Raw genomic sequence first — 14456 nt, 5'->3', positions numbered from 1 at the left:
AGATGTTACAATTGCTTCAGTCTTTCAACTACAAGTCAATGCACTCTCTGTGGCACCACAAAGTCATTGCAATTCTATGAAGACAAGAGGAATATTTCTGAAATGTTGAGCTTCTTTGTTCTACATCAAAAGCAAATAATCAGCACAACTTTCGACTCTGGTGGGACTCGAACCCACAACCTTTGAATTGCTCCATCTTATCATCTAGAAGTCCAATGCGCTATCCATTGCGCCACAGAGCCTGCACACCCCATCTTGACCAAGAGTGACCAGTTTTCTGTGAAAACAAATGTTGCAAGTCTAAAAAAGAAGTCCTGACTAAAAGATCATTGCATATTGATCAAACCAAGGCACCGCTGGGATTCGAACCCAGGATCTCCTGTTTACTAGACAGGCACTTTAACCAACTAAGCCACGGCGCCACACACCATCCGTTCAAGGTGTAGATCATTACAATGTTCAAGGGAAACCGGGCTGATTTTTCTCATTGGAGTAAAATCTTGTACCAACAGCAAACGGAACTTTTCTAAGTAAGACCCACAGTTTTCTCCAAAAAAAAGTCAGAAATCAACTCAAACAAGATGTTGCAATTGCTTCAGTCTTTCAACTACAAGTCAATGCACTCTCTGTGGCACCACAAAGTCATTGCAATTCTATGAAGACAAGAGGAACATTTCTGAAATGTTGAGCTTCTTTGTTCTACATCAAAGCAAACAAGTAGCACAACTTTCGACTCTGGTGGGACTCGAACCCACAACCTTTGAATTGCTCCAGCTTATCATCTAGAAGTCCAATGCGCTATCCATTGCGCCACAGAGCCTGCACACCCCATCTTGACCAAGAGTGACCAGTTTTCTGTGAAAACAAATGTTGCAAGTCTAAAAAAGAAGTCCTTACTAAAATATAATTGCATATTGATCAAACCAAAGGCACCGCTGGGATTCGAACCCAGGATCTCCTGTTTACTAGACAGGCACTTTAACCAACTAAGCCACGGCGCCACACGTCTTCTTTACAACGTGTAGATCATTACAATGTTCAAGGGAAACCGGGCTGATTTTTCTCACTGGAGTAAAATCTTGTACCAACGACAAACAGAACTTTTCTAAGTAAGACCCACAGTTTTCTCCAAATAAGTCAGAAATCAACTCAAACAAGATGTTGCAATTGCTTCAGTCTTTCAACTACAAGTCAATGCACTCTCTGTGGCACCACAAAGTCATTGCAATTCTATGAAGACAAGAGGAATATTTCTGAAATGTTGAGCTTCTTTGTTCTACATCAAAAGCAAATAATCAGCTCAACTTTCGACTCTGGTGGGACTCGAACCCACAACCTTTGAATTGCTCCATCTTATCATCTAGAAGTCCAATGCGCTATCCATTGCCCCACAGAGCCTGCACACCCCATCTTGACCAAGAGTGACAAGTTTTCTGTGAAAACAAATGTTGCAAGTCTAAAAAAGAAGTCCTGACTAAAAGATCATTGCATATTGATCAAACCAAGGCACCGCTGGGATTCGAACCCAGGATCTCCTGTTTACTAGACAGGCACTTTAACCAACTAAGCCACGGCGCCACACACCTTCCGTTCAAGGTGTAGATCATTACAATGTTCAAGGGAAACCGGGCTGATTTTTCTCATTGGAGTAAAATCTTGTACCAACAGCAAACGGAACTTTTCTAAGTAAGACCCACAGTTTTCTCCAAAAAAAGTCAGAAATCAACTCAAACAAGATGTTGCAATTGCTTCAGTCTTTCAACTACAAGTCAATGCACTCTCTGTGGCACCACAAAGTCATTGCAATTCTATGAAGACAAGAGGAACATTTCTGAAATGTTGAGCTTCTTTGTTCTACATCAAAGCAAACAAGTAGCACAACTTTCGATTCTGGTGGGACTCGAACCCACAACCTTTGAATTGCTCCAGCTTATCATCTAGAAGTCCAATGCGCTATCCATTGCACCACAGAGCCTACACACCCCATCTTGACCAAGAGTGACCAGTTTTCTGTGAAAACAAATGTTGCAAGTCTAAAAAAGAAGTCCTTACTAAAATATAATTGCATATTGATCAAACCAAAGGCACCGCTGGGATTCGAACCCAGGATCTCCTGTTTACTAGACAGGCACTTTAACCAACTAAGCCACGGCGCCACACGTCTTCTTTACAACGTGTAGATCATTACAATGTTCAAGGGAAATCGGGCTGATTTTTCTCACTGGAGTAAAATCTTGTACCAATGACAAACAGAACTTTTCTAAGTAAGACCCACAGTTTTCTCCAAAAAAGTCAGAAATCAACTCAAACAAGATGTTGCAATTGCTTCAGTCTTTCAACTACAAGTCAATGCACTCTCTGTGGCAACACAAAGTCATTGTAATTCTATGAAGACAAGTGGAATAATTCTGAAATGTTGAGCTTCTTTGTTCTACATCAAAAGCAAATAATCAGCACAACTTTCGACTCTGGTGGGACTCGAACCCACAACCTTTGAATTGCTCCATCTTATCATCTAGAAGTCCAATGCGCTATCCATTGCCCCACAGAGCCTGCACACCTCATCTTGACCAAGAGTGACCAGTTTTCTGTGAAAACAAATGTTGCAAGTCTAAAAAAGAAGTCCTGACTAAAAGATCATTGCATATTGATCAAACCAAGGCACCGCTGGGATTCGAACCCAGGATCTCCTGTTTACTAGACAGGCACTTTAACCAACTAAGCCACGGCGCCACACACCTTCCGTTCAAGGTGTAGATCATTACAATGTTCAAGGGAAACCGGGCTGATTTTTCTCATTGGAGTAAAATCTTGTACCAACAGCAAACGGAACTTTTCTAAGTAAGACCCACAGTTTTCTCCAAAAAAAGTCAGAAATCAACTCAAACAAGATGTTGCAATTGCTTCAGTCTTTCAACTACAAGTCAATGCACTCTCTGTGGCACCACAAAGTCATTGCAATTCTATGAAGACAAGAGGAACATTTCTGAAATGTTGAGCTTCTTTGTTCTACATCAAAGCAAACAAGTAGCACAACTTTCGACTCTGGTGGGACTCGAACCCACAACCTTTGAATTGCTCCAGCTTATCATCTAGAAGTCCAATGCGCTATCCATTGCGCCACAGAGCCTACACACCCCATCTTGACCAAGAGTGACCAGTTTTCTGTGAAAACAAATGTTGCAAGTCTAAAAAAGAAGTCCTTACTAAAATATAATTGCATATTGATCAAACCAAAGGCACCGCTGGGATTCGAACCCAGGATCTCCTGTTTACTAGACAGGCACTTTAACCAACTAAGCCACGGCGCCACACGTCTTCTTTACAACGTGTAGATCATTACAATGTTCAAGGGAAACCGGGCTGATTTTTCTCACTGGAGTAAAATCTTGTACCAATGACAAACGGAACTTTTCTAAGTAAGACCCACAGTTTTCTCCAAAAAAAGTCAGAAATCAACTCAAACAAGATGTTGCAATTGCTTCAGTCTTTCAACTACAAGTCAATGCACTCTCTGTGGCACCACAAAGTCATTGCAATTCTATGAAGACAAGAGGAACATTTCTGAAATGTTGAGCTTCTTTGTTCTACATCAAAGCAAACACGTAGCACAACTTTCGACTCTGGTGGGACTCGAACCCACAACCTTTGAATTGCTCCAGCTGATCATCTAGAAGTCCAATGCGCTATCCATTGCGCCACAGAGCCTGCACACCCCATATTGACCAAGAGTGACCAGTTTTCTGTGAAAACAAATGTTGCAAGTCTAAAAAAGAAGTCCTTACTAAAATATAATTGCATATTGATCAAACCAAAGGCACCGCTGGGATTCGAACCCAGGATCTCCTGTTTACTAGACAGGCACTTTAACCAACTAAGCCACGGCGCCACACGTCTTCTTTACAACGTGTAGATCATTACAATGTTCAAGGGAAACCGGGCTGATTTTTCTCACTGGAGTAAAATCTTGTACCAACGACAAACAGAACTTTTCTAAGTAAGACCCACAGTTTTCTCCAAATAAGTCAGAAATCAACTCAAACAAGATGTTACAATTGCTTCAGTCTTTCAACTACAAGTCAATGCACTCTCTGTGGCACCACAAAGTCATTGCAATTCTATGAAGACAAGAGGAATATTTCTGAAATGTTGAGCTTCTTTGTTCTACATCAAAAGCAAATAATCAGCACAACTTTCGACTCTGGTGGGACTCGAACCCACAACCTTTGAATTGCTCCATCTTATCATCTAGAAGTCCAATGCGCTATCCATTGCGCCACAGAGCCTGCACACCCCATCTTGACCAAGAGTGACCAGTTTTCTGTGAAAACAAATGTTGCAAGTCTAAAAAAGAGGTCCTGACTAAAAGATCATTGCATATTGATCAAACCAAGGCACCGCTGGGATTCGAACCCAGGATCTCCTGTTTACTAGACAGGCACTTTAACCAACTAAGCCACGGCGCCACACACCATCCGTTCAAGGTGTAGATCATTACAATGTTCAAGGGAAACCGGGCTGATTTTTCTCATTGGAGTAAAATCTTGTACCAACAGCAAACGGAACTTTTCTAAGTAAGACCCACAGTTTTCTCCAAAAAAAAAGTCAGAAATCAACTCAAACAAGATGTTGCAATTGCTTCAGTCTTTCAACTACAAGTCAATGCACTCTCTGTGGCACCACAAAGTCATTGCAATTCTATGAAGACAAGAGGAATATTTCTGAAATGTTGAGCTTCTTTGTTCTGCATCAAAGCAAACAACTAGCACAACTTTCTACTCTGGTGGGACTCGAACCCACAACCTTTGAATTGCTCCAGCTTATCATCTAGAAGTCCAATGCACTATCCATTGCGCCACAGAGCCTGCACACCCCATCTTGACCAAGAGTGACCAGTTTTCTGTGAAAACAAATGTTGCAAGTCTAAAAAAGAAGTCCTGACTAAAAGATCATTGCATATTGATCAAACCAAGGCACCGCTGGGATTCGAACCCAGGATCTCCTGTTTACTAGACAGGCACTTTAACCAACTAAGCCACGGCGCCACACGCCTTCCGTTCAAGGTGTAGATCATTACAATGTTCAAGGGAAACTGGTCATGATTTTTCTCATTGGAGTAAAATCTTGTACCAACAGCAAACAGAACTTTTCTAAGTAAGACCCACAGTTTTCTCCAAAAAAAAGTCAGAAATCAACTCAAACAAGATGTTGCAATTGCTTCAATCTTTCAACTACAAGTCAATGCACTCTCTGTGGCACCACAAAGTCATTGCAATTCTATGAAGACAAGAGGAATATTTCTGAAATGTTGAGCTTCTTTGTTCTGCATCAAAGCAAACAACTAGCACAACTTTCGACTCTGGTGGGACTCGAACCCACAACCTTTGAATTGCTCCAGCTTATCATCTAGAAGTCCAATGCGCTATCCATTGCACCACAGAGCCTGCACACGAAAAGATTACCAAGAGTGACCAGTTTTCTGTGAAAACAAATGTTGCAAGTCTAAAAAAGAAGTCCTTACTAAAATATAATTGCATATTGATCAAACCAAAGGCACCGCTGGGATTCGAACCCAGGATCTCCTGTTTACTAGACAGGCACTTTAACCAACTAAGCCACGGCGCCACACGTCTTCTTTACAACGTGTAGATCATTACAATGTTCAAGGGAAACCGGGCTGATTTTTCTCACTGGAGTAAAATCTTGTACCAACGACAAACAGAACTTTTCTAAGTAAGACCCACAGTTTTCTCCAAATAAGTCAGAAATCAACTCAAACAAGATGTTGCAATTGCTTCAGTCTTTCAACTACAAGTCAATGCACTCTCTGTGGCACCACAAAGTCATTGCAATTCTATGAAGACGAGGAATATTTCTGAAATGTTGAGCTTTTTTGTTCTGCATCAAAGCAAACAACTAGCACAACTTTCTACTCTGGTGGGACTCGAACCCACAACCTTTGAATTGCTCCAACTTATCATCTAGAAGTCCAATGCACTATCCATTGCGCCACAGAGCCTGCACACCCCATCTTGACCAAGAGTGACCAGTTTTCTGTGAAAACAAATGTTGCAAGTCTAAAAAAGAAGTCCTGACTAAAAGATCATTGCATATTGATCAAACCAAGGCACCGCTGGGATTCGAACCCAGGATCTCCTGTTTACTAGACAGGCACTTTAACAAACTAAGCCACGGCGCCACACGCCTTCCGTTCAAGGTGTAGATCATTACAATGTTCAAGGGAAACTGGTCCTGATTTTTCTCATTGGAGTAAAATCTTGTACCAACAGCAAACGGAACTTTTCTAAGTAAGACCCACAGTTTTCTCCAAAAAAAGTCAGAAATCAACTCAAACAAGATGTTGCAATTGCTTCAGTCTTTCAACTACAAGTCAATGCACTCTCTGTGGCACCACAAAGTCATTGAAATTCTATGAAGACAAGAGGAATATTTCTGAAATGTTGAGCTTCTTTGTCCTGCATCAAAGCAAACAACTAGCACAACTTTCGACTCTGGTGGGACTCGAACCCACAACCTTTGAATTGCTCCATCTTATCATCTAGAAGTCCAATGCGCTATCCATTGCGCCACAGAGCCTGCACACCCCATCTTGACCAAGAGTGACCAGTTTTCTGTGAAAACAAATGTTGCAAGTCTAAAAAAGAAGTCCTGACTAAAAGATCATTGCATATTGATCAAACCAAGGCACCGCTGGGATTCGAACCCAGGATCTCCTGTTTACTAGACAGGCACTTTAACCAACTAAGCCACGGCGCCACACGTCTTCTGTACAATGTGTAGATCATTACAATGTTAAAGGGAAACCGGGCTGATTTTTCTCACTGGAGTAAAATCTTGTACCAACAGCAAACAGAACTTTTCTAAGTAAGACCCACAGTTTTCTCCAAAAAAAGTCAGAAATCAACTCAAACAAGATGTTGCAATTGCTTCAATCTTTCAACTACAAGTCAATGCACTCTCTGTGGCACCACAAAGTCATTGCAATTCTATGAAGACAAGAGGAATATTTCTGAAATGTTGAGCTTCTTTGTTCTGCATCAAAGCAAACAACTAGCACAACTTTCGACTCTGGTGGGACTCGAACCCACAACCTTTGAATTGCTCCATCTTATCAGCTAGAAGTCCAATGCGCTGTCCATTGCGCCACAGAGCCTGTACTCCCCATCTTGACCAAGAGTGACCAGTTTTCTGTGAAAACAAATGTTGCAAGTCTAAAAAAGAAGTCCTGACTAAAAGATCATTGCATATTGATCAAACCAAGGCACCGCTGGGATTCGAACCCAGGATCTCCTGTTTACTAGACAGGCACTTTAACCAACTAAGCCACGGCGCCACACGTCTTCTGTAGAACGTGTAGATCATTACAATGTTAAAGGGAAACCGGGCTGATTTTTCTCACTGGAGTAAAATCTTGTACCAACGACAAACAGAACTTTTCTAAGTAAGACCCACAGTTTTCTCCATAAAAAGTCAGAAATCAACTCAAACAAGATGTTGCAATTGCTTCAGTCTTTCAACTACAAGTCAATGCACTCTCTGTGGCACCACAAAGTCATTGCAATTCTATGAAGACAAGAGGAATATTTCTGAAATGTTGAGCTTCTTTGTTCTGCATCAAAGCAAACAACTAGCACAACTTTCTACTCTGGTGGGACTCGAACCCACAACCTTTGAGTTGCTCCAGCTTATCATCTAGAAGTCCAATGCGCTATCCATTGCGCCACAGAGCCTGCACACTCCAAGATGACCAAGAGTGACCAGTTTTCTGTGAAAACAAATGGTGCAAGTCTAAAAAAGAAGTCCTGACTAAAAGATAATTGCATATTGATCAAACCAAAGGCACCGCTGGGATTTGAACCCAGGATCTCCTGTTTACTAGACAGGCACTTTAACCAACTAAGCCACGGCGCCACACGTCTTCTGTACAACGTGTAGATCATTACAATGTTCAAGGGAAACCGGGCTGATTTTTCTCACTGGAGTAAAATCTTGTACCAACGACAAACAGAACTTTTCTAAGTAAGACCCACAGTTTTCTCCAAAAAAGTCAGAAATCAACTCAAACAAGATGTTGCAATTGCTTCAGTCTTTCAACTACAAGTCAATGCACTCTCTGTGGCAACACAAAGTCATTGTAATTCTATGAAGACAAGTGGAATAATTCTGAAATGTTGAGCTTCTTTGTTCTACATCAAAAGCAAATAATCAGCACAACTTTCGACTCTGGTGGGACTCGAACCCACAACCTTTGAATTGCTCCATCTTATCATCTAGAAGTCCAATGCGCTATCCATTGCGCCACAGAGCCTGCACACACCATCTTGACCAAGAGTGACCAGTTTTCTGTGAAAACAAATGTTGCAAGTCTAAAAAAGAAGTCCTGACTAAAAGATCATTGCATATTGATCAAACCAAGGCACCGCTGGGATTCGAACCCAGGATCTCCTGTTTACTAGACAGGCACTTTAACCAACTAAGCCACGGCGCCACACGTCTTCTGTACAACGTGTAGATCATTACAATGTTCAAGGGAAACCGGGCTGATTTTTCTCACTGGAGTAAAATCTTGTACCAACAGCAAACAGAACTTTTCTAAGTAAGACCCACAGTTTTCTCCAAAAAAAGTCAGAAATCAACTCAAACAAGATGTTGCAATTGCTTCAATCTTTCAACTACAAGTCAATGCACTCTCTGTGGCACCACAAAGTCATTGCAATTCTATGAAGACAAGAGGAATATTTCTGAAATGTTGAGCTTCTTTGTTCTGCATCAAAGCAAACAACTAGCACAACTTTCGACTCTGGTGGGACTCAAACCCACAACCTTTGAATTGCTCCATCTTATCAGCTAGAAGTCCAATGCGCTGTCCATTGCGCCACAGAGCCTGTACTCCCCATCTTGACCAAGAGTGACCAGTTTTCTGTGAAAACAAATGTTGCAAGTCTAAAAAAGAAGTCCTGACTAAAAGATCATTGCATATTGATCAAACCAAGGCACCGCTGGGATTCGAACCCAGGATCTCCTGTTTACTAGACAGGCACTTTAACCAAATAAGTCACGGCGCCACACGCCTTCCGTTCAAGGTGTAGATCATTACAATGTTCAAGGGAAACTGGTCCTGATTTTTCTCATTGGAGTAAAATCTTGTACCAACAGCAAACAGAACTTTTCTAAGTAAGACCCACAGTTTTCTCCAAAAAAAGTCAGAAATCAACTCAAACAAGATGTTGTAATTGCTTCAATCTTTCAACTACAAGTCAATGCACTCTCTGTGGCACCACAAGGTCATTGCAATTTTATGAAGACAAGAGGAATATTTCTGAAATGATGAGCTTCTTTGTTCTGCATCAAAGTAAACAACTAGCACAACTTTCGACTCTGGTGGGACTCGAACCCACAACCTTTGAATTGCTCCATCTTATCATCTAGAAGTCCAATGCGCTGTCCATTGCGCCACAGAGCCTGTACTCTCCATCTTGACCAAGAGTGACCAGTTTTCTGTGAAAACACATGTTGCAAGTCTAAAAAGGAAGTCCTTACTAAAAGATAATTGCATATTGATCAAACCAAAGGCACCGCTGGGATTCGAACCCAGGATCTCCTGTTTACTAGACAGGCACTTTAACCAACTAAGCCACGGCGCCACACACCTTCCGTTCAAGGTGTAGATCATTACAATGTTCAAGGGAAACCGGGCTGATTTTTCTCATTGGAGTAAAATCTTGTACCAACAGCAAACGGAACTTTTCTAAGTAAGACCCACAGTTTTCTCCAAAAAAAGTCAGAAATCAACTCAAACAAGATGTTGCAATTGCTTCAGTCTTTCAACTACAAGTCAATGCACTCTCTGTGGCACCACAAAGTCATTGCAATTCTATGAAGACAAGAGGAACATTTCTGAAATGTTGAGCTTCTTTGTTCTACATCAAAGCAAACAAGTAGCACAACTTTCGACTCTGGTGGGACTCGAACCCACAACTTTTGAATTGCTCCAGCTTATCATCTAGAAGTCCAATGCGCTATCCATTGCGCCACAGAGCCTGCACACCCCATCTTGACCAAGAGTGACCAGTTTTCTGTGAAAACAAATGTTGCAAGTCTAAAAAAGAAGTCCTTACTAAAATATAATTGCATATTGATCAAACCAAAGGCACCGCTGGGATTCGAACCCAGGATCTCCTGTTTACTAGACAGGCACTTTAACCAACTAAGCCACGGCGCCACACGTCTTCTTTACAACGTGTAGATCATTACAATGTTCAAGGGAAACCGGGCTGATTTTTCTCACTGGAGTAAAATCTTGTACCAACGACAAACAGAACTTTTCTAAGTAAGACCCACAGTTTTCTCCAAATAAGTCAGAAATCAACTCAAACAAGATGTTGCAATTGCTTCAGTCTTTCAACTACAAGTCAATGCACTCTCTGTGGCACCACAAAGTCATTGCAATTCTATGAAGACAAGAGGAATATTTCTGAAATGTTGAGCTTCTTTGTTCTACATCAAAAGCAAATAATCAGCACAACTTTCGACTCTGGTGGGACTCGAACCCACAACCTTTTAATTGCTCCATCTTATCATCTAGAAGTCCAATGCGCTATCCATTGCGCCATTGAGCCTACACACCCCATCTTGACCAAGAGTGACCAGTTTTCTGTGAAAACAAATGTTGCAAGTCTAAAAAAGAAGTCCTGACTAAAAGATCATTGCATATTGATCAAACCAAGGCACCGCTGGGATTCGAACCCAGGATCTCCTGTTTACTAGACAGGCACTTTAACCAACTAAGCCACCGCGCCACACGTCTTCTTTACAACGTGTAGATCATTACAATGTTCAAGGGAAACCGGGCTGATTTTTCTCACTGGAGTAAAATCTTGTACCAATGACAAACAGAACTTTTCTAAGTAAGACCCACAGTTTTCTCCAAAAAAGTCAGAAATCAACTCAAACAAGATGTTGTAATTGCTTCAATCTTTCAACTACAAGTCAATGCACTCTCTGTGGCACCACAAGGTCATTGCAATTTTATGAAGACAAGAGGAATATTTCTGAAATGATGAGCTTCTTTGTTCTGCATCAAAGTAAACAACTAGCACAACTTTCGACTCTGGTGGGACTCGAACCCACAACCTTTGAATTGCTCCATCTTATCATCTAGAAGTCCAATGCGCTGTCCATTGCGCCACAGAGCCTGTACTCTCCATCTTGACCAAGAGTGACCAGTTTTCTGTGAAAACACATGTTGCAAGTCTAAAAAGGAAGTCCTTACTAAAAGATAATTGCATATTGATCAAACCAAAGGCACCGCTGGGATTCGAACCCAGGATCTCCTGTTTACTAGACAGGCACTTTAACCAACTAAGCCACGGCGCCACACACCTTCCGTTCAAGGTTTAGATCATTACAATGTTCAAGGGAAACCGGGCTGATTTTTCTCATTGGAGTAAAATCTTGTACCAACAGCAAACGGAACTTTTCTAAGTAAGACCCACAGTTTTCTCCAAAAAAAGCCAGAAATCAACTCAAACAAGATGTTGCAATTGCTTCAGTCTTTCAACTACAAGTCAATGCACTCTCTGTGGCACCACAAAGTCATTGCAATTCTATGAAGACAAGAGGAACATTTCTGAAATGTTGAGCTTCTTTGTTCTACATCAAAGCAAACAAGTAGCACAACTTTCGACTCTGGTGGGACTCGAACCCACAACCTTTGAATTGCTCCAGCTTATCATCTAGAAGTCCAATGCGCTATCCATTGCGCCACAGAGCCTGCACACCCCATCTTGACCAAGAGTGACCAGTTTTCTGTGAAAACAAATGTTGCAAGTCTAAAAAAGAAGTCCTTACTAAAAGATAATTGCATATTGATCAAACCAAAGGCACCGCTGGGATTCGAACCCAGGATCTCCTGTTTACTAGACAGGCACTTTAACCAACTAAGCCACGGCGCAACACGTCTTCTGTACAACGTGTAGATCATTACAATGTTAAAGGGAAACCGGGCTGATTTTTCTCACTGGAGTAAAATCTTGTACCAACGACAAACAGAACTTTTCTAAGTAAGACCCACAGTTTTCTCCAAAAAAGTCAGAAATCAACTCAAACAAGATGTTGCAATTGCTTCAGTCTTTCAACTACAAGTCAATGCACTCTCTGTGGCAACACAAAGTCATTGTAATTCTATGAAGACAAGTGGAATAATTCTGAAATGTTGAGCTTCTTTGTTCTACATCAAAAGCAAATAATCAGCACAACTTTCGACTCTGGTGGGACTCGAACCCACAACCTTTGAATTGCTCCAGCTTATCATCTAGAAGTCCAATGCGCTATCCATTGCGCCACAGAGCCTGCACACCCCATCTTGACCAAGAGTGACCAGTTTTCTGTGAAAACAAATGTTGCAAGTCTAAAAAAGAAGTCCTGACTAAAAGATCATTGCATATTGATCAAACCAAGGCACCGCTGGGATTCGAACCCAGGATCTCCTGTTTACTAGACAGGCACTTTAACCAACTAAGCCACGGCGACACACACCTTCCGCTCAAGGTGTAGATCATTACAATGTTCAAGGGAAACTGGTCCTGATTTTTCTCATTGGAGTAAAATCTTGTACCAACAGAAAACGGAACTTTTCTAAGTAAGACCCACAGTTTTCTCCATAAAAAGTCAGAAATCAACTCAAACAAGATGTTGCAATTGCTTCAGTCTTTCAACTACAAGTCAATGCACTCTCTGTGGCACCACAAAGTCATTGCAATTCTATGAAGACAAGAGGAATATTTCTGAAATGTTGAGCTTCTTTGTTCTGCATCAAAGCAAACAACTAGCACAACTTTCTACTCTGGTGGGACTCGAACCCACAACCTTTGAATTGCTCCAGCTTATCATCTAGAAGTCCAATGCGCTATCCATTGCGCCACAGAGCCTGCACACCCCATCTTGACCAAGAGTGACCAGTTTTCTGTGAAAACAAATGTTGCAAGTCTAAAAAAGAAGTCCTGACTAAAAGATCATTGCATATTGATCAAACCAAGGCACCGCTGGGATTCGAACCCAGGATCTCCTGTTTACTAGACAGGCACTTTAACCAACTAAGCCACGGCGCCACACGCCTTCCGTTCAAGGTGTAGATCATTACAATGTTCAAGGGAAACTGGTCATGATTTTTCTCATTGGAGTAAAATCTTGTACCAACAGCAAACAGTACTTTTCTAAGTAAGACCCACAGTTTTCTCCAAAAAAAGTCAGAAATCAACTCAAACAAGATGTTGCAATTGCTTCAATCTTTCAACTACAAGTCAATGCACTCTCTGTGGCACCACAAAGTCATTGCAATTCTATGAAGACAAGAGGAATATTTCTGAAATGTTGAGCTTCTTTGTTCTGCATCAAAGCAAACAACTAGCACAACTTTCGACTCTGGTGGGACTCGAACCCACAACCTTTGAATTGCTCCAGCTTATCATCTAGAAGTCCAATGCGCTATCCATTGCGCCACAGAGCCTGCACACCCCATCTTGACCAAGAGTGACCAGTTTTCTGTGAAAACAAATGTTGCAAGTCTAAAAAAGAAGTCCTGACTAAAAGATCATTGCATATTGATCAAACCAAGGCACCGCTCGGATTCGAACCCAGGATCTCCTGTTTACTAGACAGGCACTTTAACCAACTAAGCCACGGCGCCACACGCCTTCCGTACAAGGTGTAGATCATTACAATGTTCAAGGGAAACTGGTCCTGATTTTTCTCATTGGAGTAAAATCTTGTACCAACAGCAAACGGAACTTTTCTAAGTAAGACCCACAGTTTTCTCCAAAAAAAGTCAGAAATCAACTCAAACAAGATGTTGCAATTGCTTCAGTCTTTCAACTACAAGTCAATGCACTCTCTGTGGCACCACAAAGTCATTGAAATTCTATGAAGACAAGAGGAATATTTCTGAAATGTTGAGCTTCTTTGTCCTGCATCAAAGCAAACAACTAGCACAACTTTCGACTCTGGTGGGACTCGAACCCACAACCTTTGAATTGCTCCATCTTATCATCTAGAAGTCCAATGCGCTATCCATTGCGCCACAGAGCCTGCACACACCATCTTGACCAAGAGTGACCAGTTTTCTGTGAAAACAAATGTTGCAAGTCTAAAAAAGAAGTCCTGACTAAAAGATCATTGCATATTGATCAAACCAAGGCACCGCTGGGATTCGAACCCAGGATCTCCTGTTTACTAAACAGGCACTTTAACCAACTAAGCCACGGCGCCACACATCTTCTGTACAACGTGTAGATCATTACAATGTTCAAGGGAAACCGGGCTGATTTTTCTCACTGGAGTAAAATCTTGTACCAACAGCAAACAGAACTTTTCTAAGTAAGACCCACAGTTTTCTCCAAAAAAAGTCAGAAATCAACTCAAACAAGATGTTGCAATTG

General features: G+C 41.5%; 38 non-coding genes across 38 annotated transcripts; all 38 read right to left on the bottom strand.

Moving 5' to 3' along the window:
- Positions 1-152: 152 nt before the first annotated feature.
- On the bottom strand, positions 153-242 carry trnar-ucu (transfer RNA arginine (anticodon UCU)). The gene is given in 2 exon segments: positions 153-188; positions 206-242. It is a non-coding gene; the product is annotated as a tRNA-Arg (tRNA).
- Positions 243-348: 106 nt separating this feature from the next.
- Positions 349-422, bottom strand: trnat-agu (transfer RNA threonine (anticodon AGU)). Its single transcript has one exon. It is a non-coding gene; the product is annotated as a tRNA-Thr (tRNA).
- Positions 423-730: 308 nt separating this feature from the next.
- Positions 731-820, bottom strand: trnar-ucu (transfer RNA arginine (anticodon UCU)). Its single transcript is given in 2 exon segments — positions 731-766; positions 784-820. It is a non-coding gene; the product is annotated as a tRNA-Arg (tRNA).
- A 107-nt stretch (positions 821-927) lies between these two features.
- On the bottom strand, positions 928-1001 carry trnat-agu (transfer RNA threonine (anticodon AGU)). Its single transcript has one exon. It is a non-coding gene; the product is annotated as a tRNA-Thr (tRNA).
- A 503-nt stretch (positions 1002-1504) lies between these two features.
- trnat-agu (transfer RNA threonine (anticodon AGU)) lies at positions 1505-1578 on the bottom strand. The gene has a single exon. It is a non-coding gene; the product is annotated as a tRNA-Thr (tRNA).
- Positions 1579-2082: 504 nt separating this feature from the next.
- Positions 2083-2156, bottom strand: trnat-agu (transfer RNA threonine (anticodon AGU)). Its single transcript has one exon. It is a non-coding gene; the product is annotated as a tRNA-Thr (tRNA).
- Positions 2157-2659: 503 nt separating this feature from the next.
- Positions 2660-2733, bottom strand: trnat-agu (transfer RNA threonine (anticodon AGU)). The gene has a single exon. It is a non-coding gene; the product is annotated as a tRNA-Thr (tRNA).
- A 307-nt stretch (positions 2734-3040) lies between these two features.
- On the bottom strand, positions 3041-3130 carry trnar-ucu (transfer RNA arginine (anticodon UCU)). The gene is given in 2 exon segments: positions 3041-3076; positions 3094-3130. It is a non-coding gene; the product is annotated as a tRNA-Arg (tRNA).
- A 107-nt stretch (positions 3131-3237) lies between these two features.
- Positions 3238-3311, bottom strand: trnat-agu (transfer RNA threonine (anticodon AGU)). The gene has a single exon. It is a non-coding gene; the product is annotated as a tRNA-Thr (tRNA).
- Positions 3312-3618: 307 nt separating this feature from the next.
- trnar-ucu (transfer RNA arginine (anticodon UCU)) lies at positions 3619-3708 on the bottom strand. The gene is given in 2 exon segments: positions 3619-3654; positions 3672-3708. It is a non-coding gene; the product is annotated as a tRNA-Arg (tRNA).
- A 107-nt stretch (positions 3709-3815) lies between these two features.
- Positions 3816-3889, bottom strand: trnat-agu (transfer RNA threonine (anticodon AGU)). Its single transcript has one exon. It is a non-coding gene; the product is annotated as a tRNA-Thr (tRNA).
- A 307-nt stretch (positions 3890-4196) lies between these two features.
- Positions 4197-4286, bottom strand: trnar-ucu (transfer RNA arginine (anticodon UCU)). The gene is given in 2 exon segments: positions 4197-4232; positions 4250-4286. It is a non-coding gene; the product is annotated as a tRNA-Arg (tRNA).
- Positions 4287-4392: 106 nt separating this feature from the next.
- trnat-agu (transfer RNA threonine (anticodon AGU)) lies at positions 4393-4466 on the bottom strand. The gene has a single exon. It is a non-coding gene; the product is annotated as a tRNA-Thr (tRNA).
- A 505-nt stretch (positions 4467-4971) lies between these two features.
- On the bottom strand, positions 4972-5045 carry trnat-agu (transfer RNA threonine (anticodon AGU)). Its single transcript has one exon. It is a non-coding gene; the product is annotated as a tRNA-Thr (tRNA).
- A 309-nt stretch (positions 5046-5354) lies between these two features.
- On the bottom strand, positions 5355-5444 carry trnar-ucu (transfer RNA arginine (anticodon UCU)). Its single transcript is given in 2 exon segments — positions 5355-5390; positions 5408-5444. It is a non-coding gene; the product is annotated as a tRNA-Arg (tRNA).
- Positions 5445-5551: 107 nt separating this feature from the next.
- trnat-agu (transfer RNA threonine (anticodon AGU)) lies at positions 5552-5625 on the bottom strand. Its single transcript has one exon. It is a non-coding gene; the product is annotated as a tRNA-Thr (tRNA).
- Positions 5626-6507: 882 nt separating this feature from the next.
- Positions 6508-6597, bottom strand: trnar-ucu (transfer RNA arginine (anticodon UCU)). Its single transcript is given in 2 exon segments — positions 6508-6543; positions 6561-6597. It is a non-coding gene; the product is annotated as a tRNA-Arg (tRNA).
- A 106-nt stretch (positions 6598-6703) lies between these two features.
- trnat-agu (transfer RNA threonine (anticodon AGU)) lies at positions 6704-6777 on the bottom strand. The gene has a single exon. It is a non-coding gene; the product is annotated as a tRNA-Thr (tRNA).
- A 307-nt stretch (positions 6778-7084) lies between these two features.
- trnar-ucu (transfer RNA arginine (anticodon UCU)) lies at positions 7085-7174 on the bottom strand. The gene is given in 2 exon segments: positions 7085-7120; positions 7138-7174. It is a non-coding gene; the product is annotated as a tRNA-Arg (tRNA).
- A 106-nt stretch (positions 7175-7280) lies between these two features.
- On the bottom strand, positions 7281-7354 carry trnat-agu (transfer RNA threonine (anticodon AGU)). Its single transcript has one exon. It is a non-coding gene; the product is annotated as a tRNA-Thr (tRNA).
- Positions 7355-7858: 504 nt separating this feature from the next.
- trnat-agu (transfer RNA threonine (anticodon AGU)) lies at positions 7859-7932 on the bottom strand. Its single transcript has one exon. It is a non-coding gene; the product is annotated as a tRNA-Thr (tRNA).
- Positions 7933-8239: 307 nt separating this feature from the next.
- Positions 8240-8329, bottom strand: trnar-ucu (transfer RNA arginine (anticodon UCU)). The gene is given in 2 exon segments: positions 8240-8275; positions 8293-8329. It is a non-coding gene; the product is annotated as a tRNA-Arg (tRNA).
- Positions 8330-8435: 106 nt separating this feature from the next.
- trnat-agu (transfer RNA threonine (anticodon AGU)) lies at positions 8436-8509 on the bottom strand. Its single transcript has one exon. It is a non-coding gene; the product is annotated as a tRNA-Thr (tRNA).
- Positions 8510-8816: 307 nt separating this feature from the next.
- trnar-ucu (transfer RNA arginine (anticodon UCU)) lies at positions 8817-8906 on the bottom strand. The gene is given in 2 exon segments: positions 8817-8852; positions 8870-8906. It is a non-coding gene; the product is annotated as a tRNA-Arg (tRNA).
- A 488-nt stretch (positions 8907-9394) lies between these two features.
- Positions 9395-9484, bottom strand: trnar-ucu (transfer RNA arginine (anticodon UCU)). Its single transcript is given in 2 exon segments — positions 9395-9430; positions 9448-9484. It is a non-coding gene; the product is annotated as a tRNA-Arg (tRNA).
- A 107-nt stretch (positions 9485-9591) lies between these two features.
- trnat-agu (transfer RNA threonine (anticodon AGU)) lies at positions 9592-9665 on the bottom strand. The gene has a single exon. It is a non-coding gene; the product is annotated as a tRNA-Thr (tRNA).
- A 307-nt stretch (positions 9666-9972) lies between these two features.
- On the bottom strand, positions 9973-10062 carry trnar-ucu (transfer RNA arginine (anticodon UCU)). Its single transcript is given in 2 exon segments — positions 9973-10008; positions 10026-10062. It is a non-coding gene; the product is annotated as a tRNA-Arg (tRNA).
- A 107-nt stretch (positions 10063-10169) lies between these two features.
- trnat-agu (transfer RNA threonine (anticodon AGU)) lies at positions 10170-10243 on the bottom strand. Its single transcript has one exon. It is a non-coding gene; the product is annotated as a tRNA-Thr (tRNA).
- A 503-nt stretch (positions 10244-10746) lies between these two features.
- On the bottom strand, positions 10747-10820 carry trnat-agu (transfer RNA threonine (anticodon AGU)). Its single transcript has one exon. It is a non-coding gene; the product is annotated as a tRNA-Thr (tRNA).
- A 306-nt stretch (positions 10821-11126) lies between these two features.
- trnar-ucu (transfer RNA arginine (anticodon UCU)) lies at positions 11127-11216 on the bottom strand. The gene is given in 2 exon segments: positions 11127-11162; positions 11180-11216. It is a non-coding gene; the product is annotated as a tRNA-Arg (tRNA).
- A 107-nt stretch (positions 11217-11323) lies between these two features.
- On the bottom strand, positions 11324-11397 carry trnat-agu (transfer RNA threonine (anticodon AGU)). Its single transcript has one exon. It is a non-coding gene; the product is annotated as a tRNA-Thr (tRNA).
- A 307-nt stretch (positions 11398-11704) lies between these two features.
- On the bottom strand, positions 11705-11794 carry trnar-ucu (transfer RNA arginine (anticodon UCU)). The gene is given in 2 exon segments: positions 11705-11740; positions 11758-11794. It is a non-coding gene; the product is annotated as a tRNA-Arg (tRNA).
- Positions 11795-12282: 488 nt separating this feature from the next.
- Positions 12283-12372, bottom strand: trnar-ucu (transfer RNA arginine (anticodon UCU)). The gene is given in 2 exon segments: positions 12283-12318; positions 12336-12372. It is a non-coding gene; the product is annotated as a tRNA-Arg (tRNA).
- A 488-nt stretch (positions 12373-12860) lies between these two features.
- On the bottom strand, positions 12861-12950 carry trnar-ucu (transfer RNA arginine (anticodon UCU)). The gene is given in 2 exon segments: positions 12861-12896; positions 12914-12950. It is a non-coding gene; the product is annotated as a tRNA-Arg (tRNA).
- Positions 12951-13056: 106 nt separating this feature from the next.
- On the bottom strand, positions 13057-13130 carry trnat-agu (transfer RNA threonine (anticodon AGU)). Its single transcript has one exon. It is a non-coding gene; the product is annotated as a tRNA-Thr (tRNA).
- Positions 13131-13438: 308 nt separating this feature from the next.
- trnar-ucu (transfer RNA arginine (anticodon UCU)) lies at positions 13439-13528 on the bottom strand. The gene is given in 2 exon segments: positions 13439-13474; positions 13492-13528. It is a non-coding gene; the product is annotated as a tRNA-Arg (tRNA).
- Positions 13529-14016: 488 nt separating this feature from the next.
- On the bottom strand, positions 14017-14106 carry trnar-ucu (transfer RNA arginine (anticodon UCU)). The gene is given in 2 exon segments: positions 14017-14052; positions 14070-14106. It is a non-coding gene; the product is annotated as a tRNA-Arg (tRNA).
- A 106-nt stretch (positions 14107-14212) lies between these two features.
- Positions 14213-14286, bottom strand: trnat-agu (transfer RNA threonine (anticodon AGU)). Its single transcript has one exon. It is a non-coding gene; the product is annotated as a tRNA-Thr (tRNA).
- Positions 14287-14456: the final 170 nt, after the last annotated feature.

This window comes from Astyanax mexicanus, chromosome 7, assembly GCF_023375975.1.
Source record: "Astyanax mexicanus isolate ESR-SI-001 chromosome 7, AstMex3_surface, whole genome shotgun sequence".
Classification (NCBI taxonomy): domain Eukaryota; kingdom Metazoa; phylum Chordata; class Actinopteri; order Characiformes; family Acestrorhamphidae; genus Astyanax; species Astyanax mexicanus.
The sequence above is the reverse complement of the archived record's forward strand: the minus strand, read 5'-3'. Positions and strand labels throughout refer to the sequence as shown.